This window comes from Cervus canadensis, chromosome 8 (genome assembly GCF_019320065.1).
Source record: "Cervus canadensis isolate Bull #8, Minnesota chromosome 8, ASM1932006v1, whole genome shotgun sequence".
Classification (NCBI taxonomy): domain Eukaryota; kingdom Metazoa; phylum Chordata; class Mammalia; order Artiodactyla; family Cervidae; genus Cervus; species Cervus canadensis.
Genome location: NC_057393.1, coordinates 13,804,060 through 13,812,599, shown reverse-complemented (window position 1 = coordinate 13,812,599; position 8,540 = coordinate 13,804,060). Strand labels below are relative to the sequence as shown.

The following is an 8,540-nucleotide window of genomic DNA, read 5'->3' as shown; positions in this document are numbered from 1 at the left end:
CCACACAGCCAGGAAATGGCAGAACTGAGTTGCAGACTTAAGTCAACCTGCCTACAGTTTTCCTGTTCTTTTCATTTCACTAAGCTGACTACCCTGCTACCCAGGTGAAGGGAGTCAGGTGTGACAATTACCTGTATCATAGAAGTTTAGTGTGGGCTCTTGGACAAGAAATGCAAGAGAGAGTGAGGGTGAGAGAGAGAGACTCTGTATGTGGTGTGTGTGTGTGTTTAGGAGAAGTTCATACAGCTTTCGTCAACTTCTTTTTGTCGTTGTTCAGTTGCTCAGTCATGTCTGACTCTTTGCGGCCCCATGGATTACAGCATGTCAGGCTTCCCTGTCCTTCACTGTTGCCCAGAGTTTGCTCAGACTCATGTCCATTGTGTCAAAGATGCCATCCAACCACCTCATCCTCTGTTGCCCCCTTCTCCTCCTGCCCTCAATCCTTCCCAGATTCTTCTTAATGTCCCCCAAATCACAGAGCCCAATGGTGATGTTTCTCTGTCCACTACGAGGTATCGTGTGACATTCTCAAGTTGACCACAGCTTAACTGAGCTCCTGGGTCAGAACACCGTGGAGGCACGGAGACCTCTGATACGTGCCTTCTGGAGGGAACATGGCATCACTGCTGTCTTCCGGTCTGGTACTTAGGGCATGAACAGTTTGGAATCTTGTGGAGGAGACACTACGGTGGATTTATCTTAAAGGCCCGGAACCCTGAGGCTCAGAGGAGAGTGGGGAAGTCCTGTTGTCTTCTCTGTATTCCCAAGGACCTACAACCATGACCAGCAGTGTGCTGGCTCTGAAGAACAGTGGCAGGCCTCTCCCACCCATCCTGGAGAGCCAGTTCCTCCTCAGGTTCGTAACAATTTGTGTTTTAACGCATTTCCACATGCAAAATGTGTCTCGGCACTTTTCATTAGATTTTTAAGGCTCAGATTGATGAGGGCGAGGTGAGAGGCAGACACGGGGGTCTGAGAGACAAAAGGTTCAGTAATGAGTTAGAAATTTACAAAACACGGAAGCAAATGTGGCTTCAATACACCGGCGTGACCCTTTATAAGGCTGGAAATTACTCTTCAAAAAATCATGCTGGCCTGACTTCAGAGTCGAATGGACGTGGGGATACCACAGATTGACTTTGAGAAGTGGGTTGGTATTGCAAGAATTTTTTAATTTCCTGTAACTCACAACAATTTTCCCCCAGTGAGACTTTAGAACCACTCCTGCGATGGTACATTGACTGCATTTGTGGAACGATCTACTGCTTGAACCAGCTGATGCAGAAAAAGAAGACCCAAGGAAGGAAGGACACGAATGGGATTACCTTCCCCCCACCCACCATCACGAAAAGTTTAGAAAAGACTTCCGGGTAAATGAAGGATTGGCCACTTCAGTTTACACTTTTTAAAAAGTGAAGTAAAGATGGCGTCACTTACACTTCTGAACTGAAAAGAATTTGGGAAAAGCAGATTATTATTAATTATTTTTAATAGCTTCTTAATTAGCCCTTCAAACAAGTTTTTCAAAATCCCCAAAGGTGTCTAATTTGCATGACATGTTTTTACTTTTCTATGCATTTCATTAGCAGTACTTCTTTTTTTAAAAAACCTAATACGGCAAGACAGTATTACGCTTTCAGAAGGTGAACAGGAAAAAAAAAAGGAAAAAAAAAGAACTTGAATCATTGCTCCAAAAAGTCTTGCGTTTCTTGTTCCAGTTCGGTGGTGTCTTGCCTGTATCTCAGGACACTTATTAGAGCTTGTCTGTCTTTCAGAAATCATTAAACAAATCCGTGAGAGTGAAAACCTGCATGGAAGATGGGCTGCTGGACGTGACCCACCAGGGGCGGGGGTTTAGTAGGCAGACGACCCCTTCTTCTTCCCAACAGTAAATCCATTACAATAATGGGCTCCGGAGCCATCAGCAGTTCAGGAGCCCAACGTGTGGACACTGAGCAATCCGCACACGGCTGCTTTTTACAATGTGTGAAGCCAGGCAGAAAAGTGGCACATTTGACTGAGAACAGAGGAGAGCGGCTGAAACCAGCATCCCCTTTGCACCAGCTTCCGGGGGCGATTCAGGGCCGGGGAACAGGAGAGATGACACTTGGCAGCCTAGGGCGTGGGGCTAAACAGAGGGCCTGGGACCCGGAAGGAGAGGAGGGGGAGCTAATTAATGCTTCGCCCTGCATGCCTTGCACTCCTCCTTTCTGTACCTCTGCCGCCAACAGGACAGCACCATTAAGAAAGAATAGCAACATTATCTAGTGCTTAGCATGCACTAGGCCTTGTCTGAAATGCTTTACTTGAATCATCTCATCTTTATCCTGGCAGCAAAATAAGACCCTTTATTACTCCATTTAACAGATAATAATCATTTCCTATCTCACTTTTATTGAGCATTTACTATGTGGCAAGACCTGTACTATATATGTATTAACTCAGTGAATCATCACAACATCCAATGGGGTTGGTGTTATTTTTATGTTTTTTGCCCACTTGACAATGAGGAAAGGGGGGCACAGAGAAGTAACTTGCCTTGGTCACACAGCTGCTGAGCTTCCAAGATGAGATTTGAAGCAAGGTGGTGGGGCACCATCTATTTTCATCCTTCAAGGCCCATTCCTCCCAGGAAGTCTTTCGTCTCAGGAAGTCTTCCCGTGGATCTGCAGGTCTCTTCTTCTTTGGCCATATTTTATTATGTGTGCTATCCTCTGAGAGTGTACGCCATGGGAGAGCAGGGCCCATGTCCTTTCCCCGCTGGATTCTCAGCATCACCCAGCCCATTGCCTTGCATGTAGCAGGTTCTCAAGACATATTTGTTGAATGAAGGATGTAACCACAAAACAACTTTAGTTTTGAACTTGAGCACCAGGCAGAATTTAGCACATACGACATTGCTAGGAGGTAAGGGACTGTGATGGTCGATATTTGATGTGTCAGTTTTTGGTGTGTCAATTTGACTGGGCCAGGGAACATCCAGATAACTGGTAAAACATTATGACTGGGTGTGTCTGTGACAGTATTTCCAGAAGAGACTAGTGTTTGGACTGGTTGTCTGAATGAAGACGATCACCCTCACTCATATGATCGGCATCATCCAAACCGTTGGGTGACTATATGGAACAAAAATGTGGAGGAAGGTGAATGTGCCCTCTTGCTTAAGCAGAGACATATATCTTCATTTGACTTGGGCATCAACACTTCTAATTCTTGGGCCTTTGGACTCAAATTGGGTCCTACCCCATTGGCTTCCCTGGTTCTCAGGTCTTTGGTTTTGGACTGGATTTAACTACTGCTTCTCTGGACCTCCCTGGTGGTTCAGATGGTAAAGAATCCAGCTGCAGTGTGGGAAACCTGGGTTCCATCCCTGGGTTGGGAAAATCCCCTGGAGGAGGGAACGGCTACCCACTCCAGTATTCTGGCCTGGAGAATTCTGTGGGCAGAGGAGCCTAGTGGCTATAGTCCATGGGGTCGCAAAGAGTCAGATACAACTGAAGCGACTTTCACGTTACTCTCTGGACCTCCAGCTTGCACAGGGAAGATCAAGGAGTTTCTTGGCATCCATAATCATGTGAGCTGGTTCCTGTTATTAATAGAAACCTCCTTTTCTAAATAAATACCTCTATCTATCTATATATATATATATTTTAAATTATTTATTTATTTTACTTTACGACATTGTATTGGTTTTGCCATACATTGACTTGAATCTGCCATGGATGAACATGTGTTCCCCATCCTGAACCCCCCTCCCAACTCCCTTCCCATCCCATCCCTCTGGGTCATCCCAGTGCACCAGCCCTGAGCATCCTGTTTCATGCATTGAACCTGGACTGGCGATTCGTTTCAAATATGATAATTTACATGTTTCAGTGCCATTCTCCCATATCATCCCGCCTTGGCCCTCTCCCACAGGGTCCAAAAGACTGTTCAATACATCTGTGTCTCTCTTGCTGTCTCGCATACAGGGTTATCGTTACCATCTTTCTAAATTCCATATATATGCATTAGCATACTGTATTGGTGTTTTTCTTTATGGCTTGCTTCACTCTGTATAATAGGCTCCAGTTTCATCCACCTCATTAGAACTGATTCAAATGTATTCTTTTTAATGGCTGAGTAATATTCCATTGTGTATATGTACCACAGCTTTCTTATCCATTCATCTGCTGATGGGCATCTAGGTTGCTTCCATGTCCTGGCTATTATAAACAGTGCTGTGATGAACATTGGGGTACACGTGTCTCTTCCAATTCTGGTTTCCTCAGTGTGTATGACCAGCAGCGGGATTGCTGGGTCATATGGCAGTTCTATTTCCAGTTTTTAAGGAATCCCCACACTGTTTTCCATAGTGGCTGTACTAGTTTGCATTCCCACCATATATATCTTTTTATACAGTTCTATATATGTGTGAGGGACAAGGAAGCCTGGGATGCTTCAGTCCATGGGATTGCAAAGAGTCAGATATGACTTGGCTACTGAACAACAACATCTATATATCTATCATCTATCTGTCTCTCTCTCTCTCTATTTGTATCCTATTGGTTCTAATTCTCTGAAGAACCCTGAAAACTACAAGGCAAAGTACTTCTTATTAGATTTCAAGGTTATTTGTCTTCTTTTCTTACCTACTAATGGAAATTTCTCTTCTGGAGTCACACTCATTAGCACTCAGAGGCTGCCATGGCAAAATCCTTCCAAAATAGCCCCAAGTATATTCGTGGGGGGAAGAGAAGCTAAGTCACCAACAGGAAGAGTTTGAAATACAGGGCTGGCAGCCTCTTGCCTCTGTGCTAGGGCAAGGATGGGATATTGCAGGCCCCAGAGGGCTTGTGAAGATTTGGGGTTTCCTGGGACAGCATCAAGGAGAACCCAAAAAGCTTGTGCCAAAGCCATGTGGAAATTTTGTGGCGTTGGTTCATCTTTCCAACATACCTAGTTTCCAGCAACACAGAACTAATCAATGGTAGTAGAAGGCATGTGGTTGGCACCTCTTTTATTATCAGATGCATGAATCAAGAGAGATCTTTCTCCAGATGTGGCAGGAGCTTAATCGAAGTGGTGCAGGACTTTGCTTTAGGACAAGTCTTCCGTTTTCCTCTGGGCTCTCTTCCGTTCGCTTTTCCCCACCATATATACCTTTTGTTCACTCACCCAGTTTGAGCCTCAGTGTCCTCATCTGTGAAATGAGCAATAATTAAACTTACTTCAGAGGGCCGTTTGGGTGGTTCTGACGACTAAATGAAATGAGGTATGTAAAAAGCATGGCAAAGTGCCTCCTAAAAGGGCTCAATGACCATTGGCAGTTATTCTATTATAGACTCTATACTCTCTTCTGAAGGAACTGTGAGAAGCAAGAATTTCAGTTCTCCACCAGGCCAGCCTCCGGGGAGATGGGAGCTCCATGATGTAGACGCGTTTGTCTTTCCATCCTTTCTTCCCATGCCTCCCGCCTACCAGGTCCCCAAACCTTCCCCCACCCGACACTCCTTGGGAAAGGACTCAGCCCCAAGTCGAGAAACCCTGCAAGGCAGCTCATCCCCACGTTCCTCTTTTCACAAATGAGATACCGAGGCCCAGAGAGGCTAGGGGCTTGTCTAAACTCACACAGCTCATTAGAGGCTGAGCCAGTTGAACCCTCAGTATGAACTGGAAACACCATGACCCTTCTCTCTAAGCCACCCATAGTGTCGAAGGGCAGAAATACCATGGGTCTTACTGAAGCAATGATTCTTGACCAGGGCTGGTATACCCTCCAGTAGAGAAGACTGGGCAACGTCTGTAATATTTTTAGTTGTTGTAAGACTGGGTGGAGTGGGGCTGCTTCTAGCATTTAGCGGTAGGGGCAAGAGATATTGTTAATTATCCTACAGGGCTCAGAACAGCCTACCTAAAGAGGGCTTAGCCTACCCTGAACATCAACAATATTGAAGCTGGGAAAACCTGTACTAAGGGAATTTCAGAGATCAGAAGGGGAAATCAGTTTTGGGGTCCAGGGGTCACCATTCTACTCCACCTGGATGTGGCCACAGAATAGTAATGGCAATTCACACCAGGAAATCTACTTTCCAAGGCAAAGGGCTTTCACAGGGATCATTTTTTTTTTTAAGTCGAAGTACAGTTGATTTACAATGTTTCAGGTGTATAGAAAAGTGATTCAGTTATATACATGTGTGTATATATATATATACATATATATTCTTTTCCAGATTCTTTTCCATTATACGTTATTACAAGATATTGAATAGAATTTCCTGAACTGTACAGTAGGTCCTTGTTTATCTAATTTATATACAGTAGTGTGTGTCTGTTAATCCCCAGTTCCCGTTTTATCCCTCCCCCATCTTCCCTTTTGGTAACCATAAGTCTGTTTTCTATAGGCCATTTGCAGCCACATGGATGGACCTACAGATTATCGTACTAAGTGCAGTCAGTCTGAAAGACAAATATTATACGATGTCACTTACACGTGGAATCTAAAAAAAAAATGATACAGAAGTATTGTATTGTTTAAGCCTCACAATAACCCCAAGAAAGTTGGTGTGATGATTCCATTTTACAGATGTGAAAAAAAGGTATCTGAGAATAGGTACAACCTGCCCAAGGCCACACAGGCAGGAAGTGGGCTGTGGCAGGGTTTGAGGTCAGGTCTTCTGACTGCAAGCCCCTTGCCATCCTCACACCAGCTTTACCCCATTCTGGGGCTGGGCCCTCGGGTGACAGACCCCCAGAGTGTGGGGCAGGAAGGACCCATGGCTGTTTAGAAGGGAGCCAACTTCCCAGCCACCTAAAATGAATCCCACGGTAAATTCCACTTCACTGAGTCTCGCTGATCAAAGATTATCATTAGGAAAAACAAATCCTGGGTCTTGGGAACCACTTCTAGTGAGTGTGAAATTTTAACCAAAAGCGTTCATCTGGGGAGCTTTGTGGGGCTTCCCAGGTGACTCAGAGGTAAAGAACCTGCCTGCCAATGCAGGAGACGTGGGTTCGACCCCCAGGTCAGGAAGATCCCCTGAAGTAGGAAATGGCAACCCATTTCAATATTCTTGCCTGGAAAATTTCATGAACAAAGGAGCCTGGCGGGCTACAGTCCATGGAGTTGCAAAGAATCAGACTGAGCGACTGAGCACACACGCATACGGAGGTTTGTGGTGCAAGGAAGAGTCCTCGGCACAGAGCAGTCAGCGGTTCAAGGACTGGGCCCCATCGAATCTTACCCATGAAGCACCAGAAGCGCAGAGAGGGGTGGATCTCACTGAAAAATCACACGGCAAGTGGGAGGCCCTGGCTGCACCAACAGTCAGGCCTCTGGACGCTGTCTCTGAGTCTGCTTCCCTGTGAAGAAAATGTCCATAGAAACCGGCTCAGACCTCCCACACCAGAGCAGAGTGCCTTTCAGACAAAGGGACGGTGGCCACGTGGGCTGAGCATTAGAACCTGCAAACCTGGATCCCGGGGTCGATTGCAGCCAGCGTGTCCCCGGGGCTCACAGAAATGCCCTCTCTTCCCCTCTGTCCCCTACCTGTACTGGAGCCTGGCGGTGTAACACGTGGTCCCCAGTGGGGCCGGGGCCACGTGGACAAGAGGCTATCTCTGAGTCAGGGGCCTGTCCAGCAGCAGTCATTCCTGGACCCCGGGTTTTGGAGCCTCAGAGGAGAAGCCCATGGAAGCGTAGAAGCAGGGCCTCAGTTATCTGCCTGGTCATACCCATTCGTGGCGGAGGATGAGAACACACCCGCCCAAATGGGGCTCCATGATGGATGTGGAGAAGCAACCAAATGTCCCTCATTAATCACCAGCTCCATCTGGTTCCCCGCCTGATGGTTTTCAGCTGACTTGAAAAAGACCCAATTAGATCAAAACATTTTGACAATTTGTCTTGTGGCATGAACAGGTCCAGATCGAGGCTATGATTTCATCATCCGGGAGGGAGGAAGGAATAGGGGCGTGGGTCACGCACAGAGCTCGGCGGTGGTGGGGGTCTCCCCGGGGAGCCTTCCTGTGAACGCAGAGAGCAGCGCACCTCCTGATGGCCACTGACCCTGTCAATCCAGGGCCGGCAGGAGCGGGCAGGATGGGAGTGGCCCTGGGTTTGGGTGGAAAAGGCCCGGGTTGCGGGAATATGGGTAGGGCGGAGAAGATGGACACCCAGGAAGGACCAGATATTTCAGCCACTTGGCATGTGGGTGTTGGACATGGACCAGGATTAGAAGTGGAGATGTGACTAAGGCCAGGCCTGTTCCAACTTGTGTACCAGCGAGATGCCTGGGGACCCAGCTTCTCAGCCCAGAAATGAGTTGCTCTGATTTCCTGGTGGTTCTGATCCCTGGAGATGGGCTTATAGATCCCAGAGATTCCCTCACTTCCCTTGCAGACTGGGGGACTCCAGAGGGGCCCGAACATAGCCATGGAGGGCAGTCATGTCCATGGAAGCAGAGCTCTTGGTTCTTGGAGACCACGGGTTTAGCTGCCCCCTTGGAAGTTCTTGTGGGAAGCTCACCAAAAGACAGCGCCGCCAGACTGATCATCACCAC

The 8,540-nt window shown here is 47.0% G+C and overlaps 1 long non-coding RNA gene across 1 annotated transcript; it reads right to left on the bottom strand.

Moving 5' to 3' along the window:
- Positions 1-5,119: 5,119 nt before the first annotated feature.
- On the bottom strand, positions 5,120-7,658 carry LOC122446184. Its single transcript, XR_006270805.1, has 3 exons — positions 7,529-7,658; positions 7,224-7,341; positions 5,120-5,182 (listed from the first exon to the last, which is right to left on the bottom strand). It is a non-coding gene; the product is annotated as an uncharacterized LOC122446184 (long non-coding RNA).
- Between the last annotated feature and the right edge of the window lie 882 nt (positions 7,659-8,540).